We start from the raw sequence: 22,228 nt of genomic DNA, 5'->3' as shown, positions 1-22,228 counted from the left end.
AGTGGTTTGTGAATCGGCACAAGGATTGTCTGTTTCTGGGAATCGGTGTTTTAGTCGCTGTTCGCACAGTGTGAAGGACATGAAGTCGGCCTTAAATAAAAAAAAAGAAGAAGCATTCCTTCAATAAAAGGCACCGTGCGCGCTGAAACGGTGATGGCAGCTATGACATCAAACGGTTACATAAATCATCCTGTAAATTATAAACATGTCAGTCTTTATGGCCACTCCCAGTATCTAAACAGCACAGTGTGAATAAATATGTGTGCTAGTTTTGTCCACCCTTCAATTATGTGGATTTTGCTTCTTAATAGCATCAAATACTCAATGACCTAAAATTTATGATAAAATAGTGTATTTGATATAAAATCATATACATGTATTATCTAAGCAGCTTGTCTTAAGGCTGGTGGAATGACTGGGGCCTGCACCAGCTGTCATTGGGCGAGAAGCAGGGTACAGTCTGTCTCCCTTTACTGTGACTGAATCATTTGAATCCACTGATTCCAATTATCCATTCACGAAGGTCATAAAACACAGCAACAATTATTGTGTACTAGTATTAATAATCATAATGTCAAAAACCACTGATTTGAATCATAACACATTTTGCAACTGTCTGATCTCTTTTGGGTTTGAACACACAGTATGTTAGTAATTTGTTATAAAGCATTAGTTTCCGTCAAACAAACCAAACCCTTGATAGCGTGCGTGCACATTTGTGCACCATCGGCTAATTACGAATGTGAGTATTTGCACCAGAGCAACAAAAAAACTCCCCACCTCACTTTGTTCTTGGGTCCCTCCGGAGCGGTCAGCATAAGAGAATATGGAACCGTCTGTGTGCACTGAGGCTGCACTAATGTATCAAACACAGGGGTAATTCATTGCAATTAGCAGCGACTCATTTAGGTAAGTAATGTCACCGCGAGCCCTGATGAATGGGAATCTGGTGGAACACATGAATCAGGCCTCCCTGTGTCCTAAAGACGCAGACGAATGATGTGCAGGAAGAAATGGCCTAAAGCACCCGACATCGAGTGTATTCAGCGCGGCCACGTCCACACTGTTTGTGTCAATGAGCGCCGAGCAGGTGGTTCCTACTTGATGACATAATGAATTTATATATGCACATGGGTCCCCAGTGTTAAACAGATCTAGTCTGTACTGATGCTTATACAGTAGGTCTGTCTCTAATGTGGTCATAATCACATGTTGACATCCTGCAGCTGCACAAAAGCGAGTCAGTAGGAACAAAAAGGAGACATGAGATCCAGGGCCCGTTTTATTTCCTCTGATATAAATGGTAAACAGTTGTTATGCATTCATTTGCATCTGCGAGCCGTATATTACTTACTGGGAGGAATGAGCCTAAAGGAATGTTTGCACTACGGTATTTGGAGTGAGGGATTTTTATTACAGTGGCTAATGTGCCTCGCTTGCCTCACCGCTGCACTGCACCGTGGTGTTTGCTTTGTAAACATGACATATCCACGTTCCATCTGTTGACCAGCACAAGCTGTTTGAGAAGGCCTGAAGATATCCGACGAAGGTGTCCGCATGCCCCATTAGTTGTAGGGACCTTTTCCAATTATGACCCTACCCTGCGTGAGATCGCGGCTGGCGCTGGAGAATGTCCCGCGTCTGCGCTTCGTCAGGGAAAGGACGCGCACGTACACTTACTGTACCGACAACCAGGGAAGGACTCCTACTGGTTTCGTCAAACGCCGAAATTCCTCTCTGTCATGACAAAGCAGCCGCTCTCCAGTATGGAGGGGTGGGCCGCCCCCCCCCCCTCCAGGTAGCCGCCACGAGGAGCTGGCAGATGGAGGCTGCAGCTGTTCCCAGGTAGCAGAGCGGGCTGGAGATTGGCTTGCATTCCCCCTGGACCGGGCCCATCCCAGTGGGGAATTCACAGTTGGTCCTTTTCACATTGGCAGCCTTTGAGGCTGGTCTGCAACCAGAGCTAAAAGTTCACGCGTCTCCCCCGCACCGGGCCTTTTTTCCCCCTCATTTAAACCCGAGCTCTGCTCCAAGACGCTTCTCCGCTGCTGGAGCTGGAGCGGAGGGAGGAGGCAAACATTCGAATCAGTATTTAATCAAACCGAGTTCACAGAATTTGCTCCGAATTAATAGACACTTTAATATTGACCCAACCCGGAGGATGTTTTAAAAAGCGGAGCACGGAATGTCATCGGAGCTGTAATATGTAGTCTTAAAACTAAAGCCACAGTCGTCTCCTCAACACTATTTAAAATTAACAGTGCTTCATGTGAGGTGTGTGCCAGACACAAGGACACAGATGTAGGAGGCAGAAAACCACTAAAACACCAATGAATCACTGAATCACTGTTGCTAATTAATATGTTAATAGAGCAAAAAAAGTATTTTTATTAGATAGATTCAAAAGATCGTCTTCCACAATTAAATTGCAATTATCTTCAAACAACATGAAGTGTTGTCCAACCTTCCCCTGCTCCTACCACGCTTTGCTCAGAGCTGCAGGTCACGTTCTTCATGAAATAAGTCAACTGTGAGAAACGCAAACTACTGTACAATACAGAATTATTTAAATAAAATTCTCTTTTTTTGTAAGACTCATTTAATAGTCATCTCTGAATGCAGGTGTTCCTCCGCTGCTGCCAGAACTGTTTAATGAGTCTGCACACATCTCCACATATTGTTCGGAATATATTTCTAATAAACTTTTCTAACAAGGTTACATGGTGTATCATTAAGGTTGGGGAGGGCTTGTAAATAAACTAGAGCTGGTGAACAAGTCAAGTCACTAAAACGCCTCATTAGTCTAAAATAAACTAAATGCAACAATCTAATTTTGACCCTTTCAGCAAAGACATGAAGCTGTAAGATCCGGTTTATCTGACTTGCTGTGATGTTGGGTATATGCCAAGCTGGATACTGATTTGATATCACACCTATTAATTTTTATCCTTCTGTAGAATGTGCTGCGAAGGAGACCTGCGGCGCTGAAACACTAGCGGGTCGAGGTGGACCACACGCAGGCGGAGCTACGTGGGGAAAGGCTCCGATTTGATCAGCTTTATTATTCTTGATAATGACCCTGGTTCAGTTCAAACCGCCTCTAACACATTTGTTGCGGTTTGTTTTGCCTGTGGACGTCACACAGGCTGTCAAGGGTCAAGTGATGCACCTCTGTTCTAGTCACTCCATCCGCTGTCAGAGTAAACATATTTGTAATTACAGCTTCCAATCATTTATTTATGTTGTGCATCAGTGATGTAGTCAAGCCCCGTGACGCAGAAGAGAAGTGATCTATCAGATGACATCAGATACTCCAGGATTATGAATAATCATAGTACAGAAGACGGTAGGCGGTCGTAAACATGAATCTGCTGCAACAAAGTAGAGGCTTCGTGCAAGAGAAATATAACTGATAATGTTGAATTATGGCAAGTGGGCTGACACCAATATCATCCAGGAGTCCAGGTGGTAAATTGGACTGTGGCAACCAGAGCCCGCTACGCTTTAAGCACTGTAAACAAATGCATTTAGTCCAGTTAAACCTTTACATAAATGGAATTTGGAGAACTCTTAGTGGAGTACAGTATTACAGACAATAAAATTATTTTAGTTCACAGTGAATACGCAAGTAGACCCTCCATCTCAGATGAAGACGCTTTCACACTCTTCACATCTGACTTGTCCTTCTGTAACTGTCTGCCACTCCTCATCTATATCTCGTCTCATGTCTGGAGCAGAATGAATCCATAAGGGATTATTATTATTATTATTATTATGGCCTCTTGTGGCTGCTTGTGATTTGTCCACTAGCTGTGGGTCAGGTAATGGTTATAATGTACACTGCAAAGGCTGGAAGGGCACAAGGTGATTTTACTGTGTGTGACATCAAATTATGCCGTCGCCGTGGAAACAATAATTCTGTTTGAATACCTTCTCACTCACGGTACACTCAATCTATGTTCTGCCTGACTCCATGACAATTATTGACAATTAAGGAAGGGACATGGGTTCAAAGGTGAGCTAACGTGAGACACCGGGGCTTTTACTTGGTCTTATAGGAGAGTGTTCCTTTAATTTTAATCCAACCCAGTTTACACCGACTCAAAATGTCGTCTGTGTTCATCTGCTGTCTTTTCAACAGTAATTACATCAATACAACAACAGAGTCGTGTCACTCTCAGTTTCTCTGTAATGGAAAGGCTGTTTTCACTCACCCCTTAATTCCAGTTCATTCACTGTACCGTTTGCCCTGATTGATGCTAATCTAGCATTATTGCAACTTAACAATGCACCAGATTGTTCACTTTATAATTATCCTCTCCCCACCATTGTGGCTTGGCTTTTAATGTGAACACTCCACAAGAGATGTTGACTTTAGCAGATGACAGCTTAATACAGGCCGAATTGAAAAACGAGAGAATGTTATTTGTGTTTTTCAAGCAAAGTGATGACTCTGACCTGACTAGGTTTTATACAGTATTTTTGGGAATAATGCTTTAGAAATGTGCTGTAGAACTTGGATATATTATGCATAGAAGCTTCTCGTGTTTTAGGTCCTCCAACCTTTTCTTAATGGTTTTCTGATATTATTATTGTTTATAAATATTACAGTACGATGATCAAATCATCCAATTGTTCCTCATTTTTACTGTAGTTACGTCAGAACTTTCCCAAGAAGTTGAAACATTCCTTTTAAGATGTAACATGTGGGCTAATTCTGTACAGTCACGCTGTTGGGAAATGAATATGAGAGTGGAGAAATGCGAAGCTGTGTATCAAGTGGAGATAATCAAATCCATCGTGCCAAATGAGTCATGTAACGTGGAAAGGTACACTGGATAAACACGGCGCCAGCTACCCGGCTTCGCCGGTGCCTGGATGAGCTCGGTTACATCATGTTACACATGGAAAGACACGGGAGATGAGGAAATCAAACTCGGGCACTTGAGGCAGATTTCGCACTGCGGGCGTCCAATCAAAGAGAAAGGAGAATCTTGATGGGTTTTTAAAAAGTCTCAGACACATTTTGGCAACACTTTAAAGAGTTTTGTGGCCGGTTTGACTTTAATAACTTTATTAGGACACGCTAAGACGGACGATTTGATTGACAGGACTATAAAGCCACATTTTGTCTGAATAAGCCAGTGGAAGTGCAGCTGTGGATAACATCAAATTCAGCTAGATGGGGTTTTGTGCAGGGCAGCCGTCTAATACTCTCTAGTTCAAAATGAAATCCATATTCAAAGGGTAAAATCTCCTAAAGCTAAACAGACACCATACGTTTGCTTTTAATGCGCCGCATTATATGTTCCACCCACCATTTATCTTTGTAAAAATACTTGACTTTGACATAATAATTATGGTGTTGTCATGCAACATGCTTGGAATTATTCTGTTATAATATAATGTAATTATCCCTGTAACTGTCTTGCAGTGATATAAGTGTCCACTGCAAACAATATCATAATCATATAGCGAATATGATAAGATCTCTTTTTATTTGTTGCTGTCTTTCAGAGTACTGGAGCATAAAATTGGAATGTCATTCCATGATGGCACTGGCAGAAAAATCATTTGATGGCTGCAACTCAATTGTATATTTTGTAATTACTATAAAAGGTACTGGGGAAGAACCAAAGCATTTAAGGTGGATGGCTTTTTCATTTTCTAATTTGATGGCTTTTTCTTTGCCGTCAGTACTCGTCTGTCAAGGAAGCGAGTCTGGAGGAGTTTACTATCCACGTCGATACTCCGGCGCAGTGTATGTTGCTCAGGAAATGAATGTGCTCAAAGGTGCCAATTAACAGCATTCAGACCCAACACTGACAGGACAAGGAGAACATTTCCATCGATTGCCCCACTCAAAGATGACCTCATAGAAAAGATGAGATGAAAAGATGCAGCGTCAAAGGAGGCCGTCCTCCTGTGTCAGCGCCACAAGACCCAGGTTGGCTCGCAACACCGAGGTTGAAGCACTGAAGGAAGTGTCAAGAGCTGTGTGGTGTTCACTGAACCACAGCGTGACCTCTACTGTGGAGGCGACGGCTCCTCCACTTATTTAGTCAGGTTTTTATTTGCTGCAGTATGAGATGAGACTCGTGTACAAACATTGCAGTGGGAGATGAAGCTCCACACGCTAGAGTTCCTCCTAGTCTGTATCAATGATTAGGTTTCATATTTCTTAGGATTAAAGTAGATTATCTGTTGTTTAAGCAAAACAAACAACAACTTTGGGTTCAGTTTCTCAAAGGAGCTAGGGATCAAACCACAAACTCTAACGTTAGTGGAAAACGTGCCTTAACCTCCCGCCAAGCTCAGACTGTCCTTCAGTAACTTATGTGCATCATCTTGCAGACTTGCTTGGCGATCCATCACAGTCAGCATCGTTTCTATCAAAGCTACTGTACACGATAATTGCAGCATAATGCAGTTTAAAATGCGGATTGATTTGAGAAGCCTGCTGCTCTGTTGCATTCTCTGGCCCACGGTACATAACAAACCCAAGAGCCGCTTTAAAGAATTTATTAGTGAACTTGTTAAAATGACTCAGCTGAGTGGTTCACACAATTCCATGCACCAAAACGTGTCCCGTAGCCTCCTAGGCTCCATATTAAGGGTGGATTAAGTGACATTGTCCATTTATTTTTATTAAAAGATAACTGACGTTTGTTTTGCCTGGGATGAACTGCCGGGTCTCTGTGTTCCTGCAGTTATATTGTTTAACACATTGGGTTGGAGACTTGAAGTGTGTCTGAACTGCAGGAGTCTCTGAGTAATTAATGGCATTTTGGGGCCTGCTGCTTGTGAGCGTGCGGTGAACTGGAGGCAGTAATGCCTGACAAATGATGTTGATGTACATCCTGTTTGACATTGTAGAGTCCCTCTGGAAATACTGGCTTATACAGTACACACAGGTGACTGCATACCTTACTACATATATTATTGTGCACATATTGTATTACTATTTTTATTCACAACTTTTTACAGTGAGCACCGTGGAATAGAATTAAAGGGCAAGAGCAAGTTAAGCTGTTAGATCATCTACTATCTAATGTGCAGTTTCAGACATTAGGCTCCTGTCTCTGTTTCCTTCTCACATCCCGATAATGTATCTGCATTCGTGGGTCTGTGGCGTGTGTGCAGCCCACACACGCCACAATAAAAGCCTGATATGACTGGTGCCACCGTGATGAAATGGACTTAAAAGATCAAAGTATAACTTTATTATTATCTGAGTTGCTCCTGCCTCCGTGTGCAGTTAATGCTGAATCTAACTTAGGGTCAGGTGACTGCTGCTTTAACTATGAGTACTACACCAAAAGAATCCTACTGGTATAGTACGACTGGTCCTTAATTTTCAAAGCTAAGCATGTGTTCTAATATATAGAAGAAAGTTGAGGACAATATCATTTCATGTGAAGGTGAAGGACTAGTCAATGGTGGTAGTGATCAATCAAAGTAGTGGAGGTGCCATGTCATGAAGATGATGGTGATGATGATGATGATGATGATGATGATGATGATGATGATAGAGAGAGGATGAGGCCAGCACACTGAGTTGTGAAGTGGAGCAAGAGAGAGAGAGAGAGAGAAGAAAAGAATTTTGTCTTGATTTTATCTCTAATACAAACGTTAAAACAGGTTTTGTTCCTTTCACCTTGTGACCTTTTAGCTTCATGTGTTTTGGGGTCGTGACCCTCAGTTAGGCATCTGTGCAGTTGTACGGTTTGTATTGATGGAGAGCTCTACAAGTTAAATTCTGAACCATTCTCCGCTTTTTGTTTGAAACAATGTGTCTGAGGACATAAAGCGCTGCTTAGTATTCTGCAAATGATGGCCCACATCTCACTGATATTTACTGTAGGAGGACAGAGAATACGTGTAAGTCAGCCCAATTGAACCGTGTTTGACGACTCTCGTTAAGTTGCTAAATTAGTAAATTTATTTTTTGTCTGTTGCGTTTTAATTACTCCCAGCATACAATGAGACGTACAGTAGCTTAGCTGACTACAGCTTCAAAATAAGCTACTTCATCGCCGAAGAGACAACACAACTGAGCTAAACATTTTCTTTTTTCTCAGCACTTACACTTTCTGACAACGATAAATGGGTGAAGGGGTTTTGACCCCATAGTGTGCTTAATAAATTAGATTAGACGTTGATTAATTTGTTAGGTCAAATCACCAATAGCTTCATTAAATGCCCGTCTCACTGGGCTATGAATTATTCATATTCATCACTGGCATCCAGGAATTAAAATTATGCCTGAGGATCTAAGTTTATGGTAGTGTCAACTTTCTTATGAAAGTGCATGTTTAGCAAAACGTTATATATTTATAATAGGAGGGTGTTTCAGAGCAGAGTAGTGTCATAGGAGGCGGGTCCTTGCGCCTGTAAGTCAGGCCCGAGAAGGTGTTGGAGGGAATCGCAGCCAGCTGAATCCTGGGCAGCTTTTGAGTTTAGCTACTTTACCTTCCGTCCCCAGGGGCGCCACTCTGCTCTCATACCTTTTGAATATGTATGTGAGTTATTGGTCTTGGGGGAGCCACAATATATCCACGGCGGAGCGGACGGGTGACAATGAGGGCCTGGTCCTCTCTTTCCTTTATCTAGACCTGTCGGCCACCTGATGTATCTCTCAGCGCAACTTGTTCAGATTGCCTCATCTATCACTGGGCTTAGATATGAAAATGTGAATTCCTGCACCGGGGACCCAGGCGTATTGTTACCAATGCAATCCAGAGGCATCGTGGGGGAGGCCCGCCTCCAAAGTTGGCGGAACAGGGAAACACATGCATCTTTTTATTTTTTAACAACACCAATCTGTATCTTTCTTGTTTTCCCTTTTTTGGGAGAGTCACTATTGACATTTTGACGAACTGATCACTTCACCGAAACCAGCTGAACGTTTGTTAAATTATGTGTGTAATTTAAAACGAATACAGTACATCATGACAAGGCTGCGGCCTGTTTTCGGGGGTACGTGACCGGCAGCACGGCACCAATCAAGGCCGCTGTGAAATTAAAGACATGTTTATGATTATACTCCCTTGCCAAATCTCCCATACACCGCATTTGTCTATTGGCCTTCCTTAATAATATGTGAAAGGAGGCGTTAATTAGATTAGACTTAATAAAGGAGTACCCAGTTTGCATTACACAAGGTCATTCATTATGTGTTCACAAACTTGGAAGACCAGGTGATCGGTTGGCAAAACTTGCTGCTTTAAAACTGGCTTTAGAGCAAAAGACTCTAAGAGGCTGCTAATTTAAACTTGCGGAGTCCATGCATCCGTGTCATGTAGTCAAGGTGTGTTAACACACCTGTAGACTTGCTTTGTACGTTCTGGTATTTTGCACGGAGCACCCCTTCATTGACGAGTGCGCACATTCCCTGCCACGAGGCTATTGGGTCGGCTATTCCCCGATGACTATTAAAGGAGGGAACCGAGGTCTCGGGCTGTCTGGATTGTCATGAAACATGGCTGAGGTGAGCGCACCGAGCAGGGGGAGCGAACCTGTGCGCTAATCCCACAATCACCCGCCGTCTCCACGGAGGGATTTAGCATAAAAGCAACAGCTGCGGCGCTGCACCGGTCACCCGGCAAGAAACCCCGGGTCATCTGGCAGCGGTTTAATCAACACCCAAATCACAAGCAGCTCAATTGAGAAGATTAAAGTCAATGTTTTCTTTCTCCCCCTGCGCTCGGCCAAAGTCTTTTAATACTTGCACAGTCGAGGCTGACGTTGCATAAAAAGCAGCCGGGTCTCCCAGGTCTGTCCTGGTGGGGGGAGAAACAGTGTAAATGTTACTCACATCAACTTGATTTGTCGCTCGAGACCCCTGTAAGGAGATCCCAGAGGCCCCAGAAGCCGGTTTGATGTGTAAATTCCAGCTTTCCTGCAGCGAACATGACAGGTTTTCAATGTAAATCGCTCCAGTCTCTGATTAACAATAATGGATGTAGAAGACATGCTAATGCCATCTGTCTGCGTGGCTGTATCAAATTATAGAGAAGAGAGGTGAATGTCTGTCCAAACACTATGAGCCTAATAAATGATCACATTTACCAAACGGATTAAACTGTATAAACAATAGCGAGATACCAATTTAGCTGCGACTTGTAACTTGCTGCTGCCTGCTGTCGGCGCCTCTGACTCGCCAAACGGAGCGTTAATGTATAATTCATGTACAAATACACCTCTCGATACAAAGGCAAATTTGTGCCAGCGTCACCGCCGTAAAAGATTGACACAATGGGTACGAGTTGCTCCCTCACGAGCGCGCTCCCTGACAAACTTTCTCCCGCCTTTCCAATTATAATGACTTTGGATCCTGTGCTGCAGTCGGTGTCAGATGACATCTCAGTGGCTCTTCCCTCCAGGGACTAGTTGCTGGTGTAAATAAGGCTTGTTTTGGGACGTTCCACCACACTGTCAGGCGTTTGGTGTTGTGCTCGCAATTACGGGCAGAGAATGTGTTTGGGTTTTTTTTTAATTTTTTTTTATTTTCGATCATCGCATTATTTAGCTTAAAAATATATATTTCAGGATGTCTATTAAAATGAAGTTTGCAGACAACGACTCTCTGACAGCCTCTATCTTCGCGATAACATGAACTATTATCTCCTGTGTAGTTTACTCATCAGCATTGGCTCCTCTGTCACAGTTTCCCGGGTTTTGCTCTCTCCAAGTTTTCATGCGTCTCCAGTACGTTCATCCGAGTTGGTCTCTGAGAAATTAAACTTATATTTGATGAATTGACAGCAATTTGACAGCACTGTTGTCCACTAATTCTGGGGACATGAGGGCATCTGTGACGTTTAAGGGATCAGTTACTGAAGTAAATGGTTTCATGTTGGTTAAACCATGTCATGCAAATTAGATCATCAATGGTTTTCAGTTGTGCAATGATAAAATACGTTACCCAGGGCTACAGTATGGCTTTGGTTAGGAGTACAGTCTATGTACTGTACTTCACAACAGCTAAGTAGAATTTAAGAAACCACAGTGGAATGAGTAAAGTAAATCATTTTTAAGAACAGGTGACCTCTGGTTCTTTCTCTCTCTGTCTGAGTTGGTGTCCATCACTACCTCACTCCAAGGTTAGAGCCACAGCTCCCAAGATTTTTAGTGCGATGAAACACCGCCCTGACGCACACAGAAGTTGAAACTTAAGTTTGTCCTGTGAGGTTACACAAAAGGGGATCTGCATCAGCCACTGGAACCAGTGTCATCGCCAGGAAAGAGGGCCGCGCAGGAAACGAGCCACGGCAGAAAACGCGGTTCAAAGATAGACACAGATCCAATTCCCTCACCCCGTGTAATTACGGCTGATCAAGCGTTATCAGTGGCAGACATCAGCCGTGGGATATCAGCAAAAAAAGATGTTCAAGGGAAGCGAAGAGAGGGCGGGGAGGTAAAAAAAAAAAAAAAAAAAACTGGCTAAAGTTGAATGAAGGATTATCAGGTGCACGTCAAATGTTAGGCTTCCAACGGAGCGGAGGGGAAGCACTGGCTGGGGCTCCACAGCCACTTATCTTTTGTCACAGAACGCCTGCTGTGATTTAAAGGCTTGTCCAACAGCTCGTAGTTTTGTGAAAAGCTGACGAGACACAGAGGATGAAACAGACATGAAATGGAGATCTTAAATACAATATACTTCTAGGAGGCTTTTAGTAATTATTCTTTTCCTCAGTGATTTTGAAAGTTATTCTGGCTCGTATCTGTTAAAGTTCCCACTCCGGCCCATCGGTGGCGCTGTGGGTTCATTGTGCGTTGATGTTCACTGGTTCTGTTTCCTGTTCTAGCTCCATGTGTATCATCCCCGCCCCCCTGTTTTTAAGCTTGTCAGTCAGTGTGTTGACAGATTGATTTGTTCGCGCCTGCTCTGAATTCATTTTTATCTCTAGTATTGTTAGTTTGTTTCGTCTGCTTTCCAGTAACTTTGTATTTTTTAATAGTTAAGACGTTTGATTATTCATAATTCAAGTGTTAGTTTCCCTAAACTTAGAGTTTTGTATTTCCAGCCTTGTTGTGATTTTTAGTTTAGTTGTACTCATTAAATTAAAAATCAACTCCACATCTCTCCTGATTACTCTTTGTTTGCTGTCGCGTGTGCAGCCCGTATTCACCAGCGGCTTCAAAGACGACTGGCTGCTCAAAGTCTGCAGAGCCACTGGCGTCATGCGTGGCTACGGAAGGGAGCGGCAATGAAAAGCTCCGAATCAGCACACTGCCCACCCCCCACCCCCACAGACACACTCTCACTAATCACTAGTCTCTGCTAAGCATACAGAGCCACGGAGCCTGGGAGCGTCACAGCAGTCAAACGAATGCATTAATGAATATTATAGCTTCTAAACCAGTAGGGGTTGTCTTAGTTATCACACAAAGATACATCATGGCTGTGTTAGAGAGTTGTCCTTGGTGGTACAGAGAAAGCTGAGAGCTATCAAAGTCACATTTAAAGCGTGTTCCATAAACACTTCCTACATATATGATGCTTTAAATGAGTAAATCCCCGTCCTTCCTTCAAATGCCTGTCGAAGAGAAATCCTGTCCTGTTACTGTCGCGCCTGCATCAGTGTCCTCATAAACTCTTCGACGATGCAGGTTATTACTTAGTTATTTGTTTGCAGATGATGCACAATGCTCTAATGTGCATCATCTTCTTTTATTAATGTCTATTCTTCACTCACAGTCTGGACTGTTAGTCACGTTTTAACTCCTACAGCGTCTTGTGAGAAGATCTGATCCTTTCATGGATCGCTCCCAGCAGCACATGCACAGGTTTATAAAACTCCAAAGGCAATATCATTCTAATGTCATGCTTGCCTTGGCCAGTTTTTTTATTTATTTTTTATTTTTTTTGCTTTTCTACAATATGCCTTTTATGAGGTACAGCATGTTGAAGCTACTGTAGGTGACAGTGGGGCTGAAAGTACTGCCAGCACAATGTTTATGAGTATGAGCATGAAAGAGTGTGAAAGAAAAGAGGCTGCGGAATAATGAAAATGCAGTGAAAGTACAAGATGTGTTTTGTGCTGTAGTGACAGTACAAGCTGCTGAAACTCTGTATGTTTCCATTTGGTTTAAAGCCTCTTCCTGCATGTGTAACCTCCCGCTGGGAAATAATCACTTTATAAATTTCAAGTAAGTACAACCATTTAACCAACTAGGCTCAGCAGCTCCTTGCTGATCTAGACCCAACAACCACCGACCACTTATAACAGTAATAGCCGCAAAATGGACCAATGCTGGCACATTACAGAACTAACTCATCATCAGGCTGCTTGAAAAAAGGGTCATGTTAGTGCAATGCATGTTTACTGCAGCAACTTTTATATTACGGGCTTCCGCTGACACTGGCTGCAGAAGCCAAGCTGTTCTGTGTATTAACGCATGTTTGGCCTTCATCACTCACAATAAAGCACTTCATAAAAAGAATGTTTTAATCTAGCGTATGAACAGATCATTGATCTTTTCCTTGTCCTTTTGTTTGACATCGGCCTGATATCTGCCGAGAGCGAGCTGGTGTTGGCTGACGGGTCACCACGGAGGCAGGGAGCAGAATGTGCACATTGTGAGGTCGCGTTGAATGGCTTCCATTCCTGTAGAGAGCAATGATACCTCAAGCTTGAACACAAACTGAGGATTCGGCCGTGTTCCATCTTATTTGATTTCATATAGAGACGCGGCGCGTTTACAGCCTGTACGTGGGATTTCAGTGCTCCTGTGCTCATTCATTGCAGCTGCACAGTACGTGCACAACCATACTAATGAATATGAATTGAAACATCTGCAATATTATTTGTGCCTCACACTCAGTTTTTATTTTTTTACATTTTGCTCCTGGCAGTGATAAAATTTCCCCCAGGTCTGTCTTTTTTCTTGTTTTGTGACCATGAAGCATGTTCCGGTGCACTGGGGGCTCCGTACGGCGAGAAGGTCACATCTCTCAACGATGGCTTTCATTGTCCTTCATGTGCTCCTCTGACACTAATCTAGATGCATCCGTTTCAACTGCACCCTTCTATTGCAACATGCATCCACGGAGATCAATCAATCCATCCTGTAATTCCATCAGGGTCTCTCTTTCACACCTAGCCACCCCGTCGCCCCAACCCCCCCTTTCACTATCATCCCGAAGCGTGAGACAGGCCATTCATCAGTATTCCCATTGACTGGGAGTATTTAAAAATTGTTTTTAGAGTGTATCGGCTGAGATTCCCTACAAGGGTGGCCAATGGATTCATAATGTACTGTATGTCACATAATAAATATCAGCCCACCTTCCTTGCTACATGAGAGGTTATCTTACCATTCAGCAGCAGGCTGTAAATCAACAAACTACAACTGCCATTAGCAGGAAAAAAGACAGGAAACTGCTTATTTTCGCCTCTTTGTTTCTCATCGCCACCCCCCCCCCCCTCTTTTTCTCCCTTGGTCATGAGAAGCGCACACCACACCAGCTTTTTACATGTTTACCAATGACAAATAGAGGACTCTGGGCTTTGGGGGCATGGAGAGGAATCAGGTGCACCAAGGTGGCAGGCCTAGAGGCTCCAGCAGCTTTAAGCCCAGGGGCCACCGGCAGAGGGGAGCTGTGATAAGTCTGGGCTGCAGAATGAATGCGTTCACATGGGACCAGCAAGAGGGATTCAATTGGCTGCCTCGTTTTCTCCAGCCTGCTGTTGCATCACAATACGCATTTCCCACTGCGCACTTCATAAGAATGGGTTTAGCAGTAGAATAGGACATTTCACGGCTAATGTCTCGGCGGAAAGACAAAACTTTTTTCTTCTCCTGCTCCGCTGAAGTTCTGATGAACTTGGTAGAAATTTGACCAATATAATAAAAGTGCTTCAGTCTGCACTTACTGTGTGGAGTTTTTGCGTTTATGCTTTTGTCTTTGTCTAGAGGAGCAGCGTTGCAGCAGACAGGCATCATTTAATCCCTATACTGTGCAACTAAAGGCTTTTCACTATCACAAACAATATCAGCAATGCAATATTAATATATATGGTGTGGTGGTGGCACTGGGTTGGATTTCTAGGTCGCCAGGTGCCTTTCTGTGCATGGCTTCCATGTCTTCCTTATCCTGTGGGTTTTCTCTGCATCCTCTGGTTTCATTCCAAAGCCCAAAGACACACTTCTGTCTAATTAGAGATTCTAATTCGCCTGTAGGTTTGTGAGTGATGGGTTTGTCTGTACTTAGTGCGTGGGCCTGTGATGGACTGGCAGCCTGCTCAGGGTTTACCCTGCTTCTTGTGCGGATGACAGCCGCGACAGGCTCCAGCGTACCTGTGACCCTTACGAGGGTGAAGACGAGACGAGATGAGCGAGGTTTCGTGCCAACGAGCCTCATTTATTTCAAAAGAAGGTTGGGCAATCAGCGTGTTCATCCTGGTCCTTTCAAAGTGCCTTGAAGCAATGAACACAGTTTTAAATGATCTGTGTCTTTATCATAGTTACATTAGTTCAAATATTTTCCCCAGTAATGATGGATAGCGTCAGAGGGGAAGGTTCTCACTTCTGTGCAGGGGGTTTGTACTCACATCTGTCTTTAGTTGCCACAGATTAGGCAGCGGAGACACTTTATGCAAATAACTCAACTGAGTCTCAATCATTAACATTAGCAGTGAAATAAATTACAGCCTAGTGCGCTTATCTTAAGTGAGGTGTACACAGGTACTCAAGGACAGAACGCGTTTTATTTGCAGGGCCCAAGTCAAAACAACATTCATTTAGGGACGTATGAGAATAATTGCACCGTTTCATATAATGTTGTTCATTTCTGCTTAGAGCCGCGTTGCTGTAAAAGCTTACGTATATTTGTTGAGGTAATTGAAATGGGGGAAAAAACTTTTTTGTCCTTGGACAGCATTTTGTACAAGCTGATGAGTGAATGAGAAGTTGTATACTGTGTAGATATTACCTTTATGGTTGTGCATTCACCAGATTATTTATCCGGCCGTATTGATAATTTGTTTTTTGTTTCATTAGGTAACTTGGGCTTTTACACCCCTTCATCTTTCCACCGTACATGTATATATTTCTGGCACTTTTTTCCACTGCAGTCAGATCCCAACAGTAGCAGTGTCCCTGTGCCTAATTAGTGATCTGCACAGATACAGTAGTGACATGGTGATTAAGAGAAGCTAGTCCTCTGTTAATTACTGTACAGTATATAATAATAGACAGCGAGTGGAGAGTTATCGGCTGAGGACTTGTAGAAACAAGCTAAAATTTGACATACAACACAAAAAGCACAAATGTATGCTCATTCCAGGACCAGAGTAAAATCTCTTTTAATGCAACTTGGCTGCCACCACTTTGCTTTAGACTTGACTTCCTCACATCTATTTGATTTGATTTCATTAATCCTGGTCACTGAGCCCCCTGAACCACCTTTAAGCCTATTCATATTGGAAATCTTCCAGGAAAGGTCTTCCAATCATTCGCAGCATCACAATGAAATTCTCCACACATTCCCACTCAATCAAAGGTCGTTGTGGCTCCCACAGTGCATCAGCATATCCCCAACTGGACAAAATTCCCCATCAATACAAATAATATTGGGTAAATATAAGACTAAATAACTAAATGCTGAGTGTTTAGTGTAGCATTCACTTTGGCTGGGAGACACTTGAATAACTACCTAGAAACACAGTCTTACCTGTGTTTACTGGACCTTTAACATTATTTACAGTATCCTAGCGTAGGTCCATCTCTGCAGCCTGTCACTGAGTTGACAGGTAGGTCAGGGTTTAATCATACAGGAAAATGTATACAGTAAATGTAGATTGTAATTTGCAGATGTAAAATCAAAAATCACAGTTGTGCTGAAGGCAGCACTAGCTCTATCAAGATGAGTATAGAAAGAAAGCCTTTATTGGTCATTATCACATCTGTTACAATGTAACAACAAAACTTCCCATCCCCTCTGAGGGGTTTGAACCTACAACCTTCTGCTTCCCAGGCTCTAAATCCTGATGGTGCCATGATTCTAATCAATAATTATAGTACATTTCACAAGCGGCATTGAATGGATGCTAATGCATAGAAGAAGGTAATTTTGCTTTATGTATCGCTTTGCATCACAGATGATCTAATAATAGACTCATACAAACATACACAGGGCATGATGTATTATACTGAGTTAGAAAATATGAAAAAACTGCAGTGTAAGCAAAAAATGGGTTTGAAATCTTGCTAAAAAATCACCGGAGACCATCCACCGAGAGCGGGGAATGATGGAGCATGGTACTGTTGGATCAAGCTGTTAACTCACCAGACTCACACATACAGACTCTCAACACGCACAAATCATAATCTGTTGTTACTTTTTAGTCAGCGAATATAGCGCGTGTGGAACTGTATTTATTAATATGAGCACAGCTGTAATATGTTCTGCTAACCGTAGATAGATGGATACAGTGTAAACGGATGCAACACAAATATATTAAAGTGTAACACATAAGGGATTTGTAAACTTGCACAAAATAATCACTATACAGTAGTTCCTTTCCTTTAGGTGCTATTACAGCAGTGCAGTAGTAGTATTTGCAGCAGTAGTGAACTGAATTCTGGGCTTTTTGCCGTAATAATCTGTATTCATGAAGAATGCAGAATGAGGCAGGGAACAAAACCCATTAAAGGAGGTGGGAAATATTGAAAGCAGCGGCCTTTCAGGTGATTCCGGCAGCACTTGCCTTGGCTACCACAGAGATGTTACCCAGCGAGTTCCCTCAGTGAGGAGCCCCTCTAATCAAAATACACTCCTCCCGTGCACCCCGCTTCGCCCTGCCTGTGGCTTGAGTAGCTAATCTCCAGCAGGTCGGCTCCCTCTAGGTCTGAAACATTTGCACAGGAAAACACCGGTCCTCCCACACTCTGCCCAGGGGCCCTTCCCCCCGCGCGCCCCTGCCGGCGCTTCCTGCTCTGCGTGGTTACGCAGGTGCTGCTGAAGTGATATTACTGGGCCTTATTAGCTGAATAAAACCGAACATGAGGATGGCACCGTGAGCTGAAACAAGCCTTTTACTACACGGAACCAAAAGGCTGTTAACACACGTTATAGGCAGGTACTGAAAATATATGGAACTATACTGAATCTGCAGATGAGGCTGTGTAAAGAGAATAAAACTGCTACTTTCCTAAATGTAACGATTAGAATACAATATTGCCCAAAGGCATCAAAGCACACGAGGACAAACTATGACTAATCACCTACAGCTACAGTCGAGTCAGTTGTCATGTGTAGTGTTCTACGGTAACACTCTGGTCAGATGAAAGCACGGCCGCCCTTCAGGAAAGTAGGTAGGAAATCAAGGTATCATGGCAGAAGGACGGGCTGTCGGTGTCTGTTCACGCTCTTCTCAATCAAAAGTGAAGCGATCCAGCGTGCGTGCAACTCTCTCAAGGCGGTCGCAGGCGGGGGCTGTCCTCATCAAAAGCTTCACCTCTACCGCCTGCTCCACCATTGTTTTCTGTTGGTGACATCTCAAAGTTAGCATCAGTGAGGCCGGCGATTTTCTGTATTGGTGTGTTACTTTTAACAAAGCCTGTGAAAAAAGGAACTAACACCAACAATAAATGATGTTTGGCCCAGTTTAATTTGCACTATACATCTGCTAGTATTGTTCAGAGACACGTATTGATGCAAAATGATTGCTTAAAAAGTGGCGTAGGCATAACCGTCACGTTTTACTCTCGGGTGAAACCATTTTCTGCAGGAAATATCAAGAAACAGTGGCGAGCACTGTCAGCGGCTGGGTGTCATGTGGGGGTGAAACATGTCAACTGGTGCAGCAGTGTGGCTCACTGAGGCCCACGGCAGAGACAAACGAGCTAAAGGCTCGGCTGCACGGATGCTAGGCTGAGTTGATTTGTTACTAGTAGAAAAAGTAAAGGAAACTAGAAAACCTCCCGTCTTATCCCACTATTGAATCCGCCGCTGACAGATCGGTCAATCGCCAGGACTTGGACGCCTTCCGCGGGCTTGGTTAGGACGGCTACGGCGCACTGTCCAATTCAGATAAACCACTGATGTGTGACCAAAGCAACTGCAACAAACAAGTTCACCCGAGCGCCAAGGCAATTATCACGCTGTCTGCACGATCATAAATAATTATGGCAACCACTGTTGGTTAGCGACAACAAATAGGACAGACAGAGTCCTTCCGTCGGACTACGCTGGCGATCATTGACAAATTCTGGGCCACTGCGAGAGAGAGCATGTCCTGTGATTTCCAACATAGAGAGATACAGTATGTGGCATCAGCTGCCACTCACAGAGCCGACGCAACTCTACCAAACTCACTTATTACTGCTGTACATTTTTTACCAGCTATTAGACCCATTCAGCACTCATCACTGCAGCTGATTGCTAGCTGAGGTGAGAATGACTGAAAAAGTGGTTTGGGTCAAATGTATGGGCCATTCTTTTTGTGGAAAGTTTTCAAACCACTAGGTCTTGATGAATAGGACCTTTACTGGGATTTGTGATTAATTTATGACAAGGTCTAAGCAGCAGTGTCTGAGCAGGTAATCGTTCTTTGCAGACGGTTCAAGGTAAACCCCGGTGGCAAGGATAGGTTCCCATTTGGAGGAAATGAAGACATCCACGCTTTCAACTTCCTCCATTGTAATCCTTCACTCCTCTGTTGGGGATATGCGAGGAGCACAAATTATAATAATTGGATTTATAGCTCCTGATTGGAGATACCAATTATGTTTATAATTTAGATTCACAAATCTTGGTTATTAGCTTAAATATATATAACTATATGACGAATGTCTATAGTTTGGTAAGTGAAACACTTACTATTATTGATTTAATAATTATTAATTGAATTAATAATTACTTAGTTTACGGGGCACCACCCTGTTTCCAGGGACCAATAACCGATTTGGAATAGCCAATACAGTCTCATTTGTATTTAAGTTAGTTGAAGGGTGAACTCCGTACCATAGCCGACTCAATTCACTAGTGCTGCAAAACCATATACAAATAATCACAAACAACGACCAATTAAATTATGAACGCTTTATTAAACAGTTAATATTAACTCTAGTGTCAACACTATCTTGAATAACTCAGCAAATCACAACTTAATCTTATGGTGTGTTCGTGTCTGGCGTTCTGTATGTGTATGCGCGTTACCTGAGATAAGAGGGGTGTGTGTGTGAGAGAGAGAGAGAGAGAGAGAAGAGGAGGAGGAGAGCGCCCCCCTTTAGGGGCGTGGTGAGGTGGCACAGCTGCGCGCGTGTGCCGGTGAGCCCTTTGAATGGAGCGCGCGTGTCTGGCGCTCACAGGGAAAGAAGCGTGTAAAGGAGTGTGAAGTGGGACTAGCGTGGATAAGGCTTGTGGTCACACAAACACGTGGGGCTATATTCTGCGATATAGTCACGTGATCGCGGAAGCGTGCAGTGGTTGAAACGTGCGCTTGGCGTGGTCGCAGCAGAAACAGAGCACTACACAGTAACACAATAAAGCCCTTAAGCTAGCGAAATCACAGGTTACAACACTTCAATGTGCACCTCTTAGATTCACGTAGATCTGTAACAGCGTTACAGTCACGTGATCGCGGAAATACACAGCGGTCAGATCGTGTGTGCAGGAAAAGAAACAACACAACAATAAAACAATTACTGATACCCTAAGAGTTCTACTCTGCTCAGACTTAAGAATGCCTCTGCCTTACTGCTCAATCCTGGTGAGAAGCTCCGGCGTTGCGTGCGTGCGTGCGTGCTTGCGCTGTTGCGGTCCGGTCCGGTCCAGGTGTGCGTCGCGGTGATCGCGTCGTGATCAGCTGATGCGGCGGCGAGTGAGGCGGTTAAGCTGGCGGTTTCCTGCAGTGTGGCTGGAAGTAGATGGGTGATCAGGCCCGTTCTCTGTGACGACGTCTCCGTTGGTTCAGCTGCTGGCTGCGGTGGAGGCTTCAGGCGTGCTGGTGCCGAGGGAAGCTCCAGGTGGGGCAGCGAGAGGGTCGAAGAGAGGAAGGGGAAACGGGAGATCGAAGAGAAGAAGGGAGAGAACAAGGGAGGAGAGATCGCAGAGAACAAGGGACGAGTCTTCGGTCACGGCGACTTTTATAACCGTGTTTTTGGTCACGCCCGTCCTATTGTTTGGTCCAATCAGGATGGCTGACGTCCAAGTTTCTCCTCCGTTTGTCGCTTGTGTCAGCGGGAGTTGGATGTCAGCGGGGGAGCCAGGTATGGGTCCCCAGCCTGGCGCCTGGTTTTGGCGCTGAGATTTGAAATCTCTTTGTTCTCATTCACTACTATCAGGATGAGGACTTTACATGCAGGCCGCAGTATTTCCTTTGTCTGAGCATGTGGGACCTTAATAATAATTCTGTTAATAACAGATTATACATATGAGGTCCCCCAACATCCCCCCTTTTTGTTCTGAATGATGGCGTGTCAGCCGTCGCTTCGGAACAAGACGTTGAAAGGGTCCATGTGCTCTGACAGGTACCTTAAGGTCCTCAGTGTACTTGTCATCTCCTGTGGGGATTATCAATGTTCATTGACAGTCCATTTATTCCAAACAGTCCTTGTTTGTTAGAGTTGGAGGCAAGTCTGAGCATTTTAGAGGCATGTCTGAGCAGAGGCAAGAGCATGTCTGAGCAGAGGCAAGAGCATGTCTGAGCAGAGGCAAGAGCATGTCTGAGCAGAGGCAAGAGCATGTCTGAGCAGAGGCAAGAGCATGTCTGACTACAATCCTAAACCATATCATTTCCTATGTATTTCTTAGGTGAAAGAAAACACGAGAAAAGAGAGGGATAGATGAGTGAAGAGAGGTGTGGTTAGTGTTTGCTGGTCAACTCGTGAAAGAGTTGTTAGCTGGCAAGGCGTTGCCAGGTTGGTGTCTTTATGAAGTGTACATGTTTGTGTCTGGTGTGGACTACAGTGTGTACATTCTCTCGTTGCATGAGATCTATAAAGACATGGACCTGCTTCTAGATTAATCTAACCACAATTGGTACTGCCAGGGTTGTGGTACCTGAAAGGGATGCATAACCGTGGTGGTAGTGGACACAAGGCTTTCCTTTAAAAGGCTTCAACAGAAACTCAATAAGTTGCTACTGACTCTGACCGAGGAGCTAACTTGCAGATGAGATTTCATTAGCCTACCTAGCTACCTGTACCTGAATTATCTTCTCTGATTGTCCTGGAGGGTCTCAGGAGGCTGCAAAATCATTTAGGAGAAGAATGA

At 43.8% G+C, this 22,228-nt stretch overlaps 1 long non-coding RNA gene across 1 annotated transcript in view; it reads left to right on the top strand.

The window, feature by feature from the left end:
* Window positions 1-5,509, top strand: part of LOC114852407 (uncharacterized) — a 30,171-nt gene extending 24,662 nt beyond the window's left edge. Inside the window, exon 3 of the long non-coding RNA XR_003785390.3 lies at window positions 2,958-5,509. This is a non-coding gene — a long non-coding RNA (uncharacterized LOC114852407). The remainder of the gene's footprint in view (window positions 1-2,957) is intronic.
* Window positions 5,510-22,228: the final 16,719 nt, after the last annotated feature.

Source organism: Betta splendens, chromosome 3, assembly GCF_900634795.4.
Source record: "Betta splendens chromosome 3, fBetSpl5.4, whole genome shotgun sequence".
In the NCBI taxonomy this organism is placed as follows: Eukaryota; Metazoa; Chordata; class Actinopteri; order Anabantiformes; family Osphronemidae; genus Betta; species Betta splendens.
The sequence above is the reverse complement of the archived record's forward strand: the minus strand, read 5'-3'. Positions and strand labels throughout refer to the sequence as shown.